Genomic DNA, 1,568 nt, shown 5'->3' with positions numbered 1-1,568 from the left:
ACAAATATGAAAACCTAGAGGCAATGGACAAATACCTAGAAATGCACAACCTACCTAAACTAACAGAAACTGAAATTGAACATCGGAACAGACCCATTATGAAAGAAGAAATTGAAAAGGTAATACAACAATTTCCACCCCAAAAAAAGCCCTGGACCAGATGGTTTTACAAGTGAATTTTATCAGACATTCAAAGAAGAATTGTCACCAATTCTACATAAACTCTTTCAGGAAAGGGAAAGATGGAATTCTCCCACATTCATTCTATGAGGCAAACATATCCTTGATACCAAAGCCAGGAAAGGACACCACCAAAATAGAAAACGATAGGCCAATATCTCTAATGAACATAGATGCAAAAATACTGAAAAAAAATACTGGCCAATAGAATTCAAAGATACATCAAAGAAATAATCTATCATGACCAAGTGGGATTTATAACAGATATGTAAGGATGGTTCAGCATAAGGGAAACAATCAATGTAATTCATCACATTAACAAAGCAAAGAAAAAGAACCACATGATCCTATCAACTGATGCAGAAAAAGGCCTTTGACAAAATCCAACACCCTTTCCTGATTAAAACACTCAACAAAATAGGATTAGAGGGGAATTTCTTCAACATAGTAAAAGTATTTATGCAAACCTGAAAGCCAACATCGTTCTCAATGGAGAGGTTAAAGACATTCCCTTTAAGAACAGGAACTAGGCAAGGATGCCCCCTCTCACCTCTCTTATTCAATATTGTATTGGAAGTCTTAGCAATAGCAATAAGACAAGAGAAGGAAATAAGAGGTATCCAAATTGGCAAAGAAGAGGCAAAATTATCTCTCTACCTAGAAAACCCTAAAGACTCAGCAAGAAAACTATTGGACGTAGTTGACCAATTCAGCAAAGTAGCAGGATATAAGATCAAGATAGAAAAATCAGTTGGATTTCTCTACAGTGACAAAGAAAATACAGAACCTTGACTAAGAAAAACAATACCCTTCAAAATAGAGAATCGCAAGATTAAATACTTGGGAGTAAATCTAACCAGAAACACAAAGAATATATTAAAAGAAAATTACAAAACACTATTACAAGAAACAAAAAGAAACCTGGAGAAGTGGAAGAATATCCCTTGCTCATGGATAGGAAGACTCAATATTGTGAAAATGGCAATACTACCTAAGGCAACTTACACGTTCAACGCAATCCCAATAAAAATACGAATCCCATTCTTCAAGGAGATGGAAAAGGTAATCTCCAGTTTAATTTGGAATGGAAAGAAGCCCCGAATAAGCAAAGCACACCTTAAAAATAGAAAAAAAGGTAGGAGGCATCTCACTCCCTGATTTCAAATACTACTACACTTCCATGGTGGTTAAGACAGCATGGTACTGGTACAATGACAGACACATAGATCAATGGAATAGAATTGAGAAACCAGTAATCAGCCCATCTACATATGGTCAACTGATTTTTGACAAGGAGATAAAATCAGTTAAGTGAGGAAACGACAGCCTTTTTAACAAATGGTGCTGGTAAAATTGGAAAAATATCTGCAGAAGACTCAAGCAAGATC

General features: G+C 35.6%; 1 protein-coding gene across 1 annotated transcript in view; it reads right to left on the bottom strand.

Annotated features, from left to right (window-relative positions):
- Window positions 1-1,568, bottom strand: part of MARCH1 (membrane-associated ring finger (C3HC4) 1, E3 ubiquitin protein ligase) — a 635,452-nt gene that overhangs the window by 529,261 nt on the left and 104,623 nt on the right. The gene's annotated exons all lie outside the window — the stretch shown is intronic.

This window comes from Elephantulus edwardii, unplaced genomic scaffold, assembly GCF_000299155.1.
Source record: "Elephantulus edwardii isolate Elephantulus edwardi_28Jun2011 unplaced genomic scaffold, EleEdw1.0 scaffold00119, whole genome shotgun sequence".
Classification (NCBI taxonomy): domain Eukaryota; kingdom Metazoa; phylum Chordata; class Mammalia; order Macroscelidea; family Macroscelididae; genus Elephantulus; species Elephantulus edwardii.
Note: the sequence above shows the minus strand (reverse complement) of the source record. Positions and strands in the feature narration are given on the sequence as shown.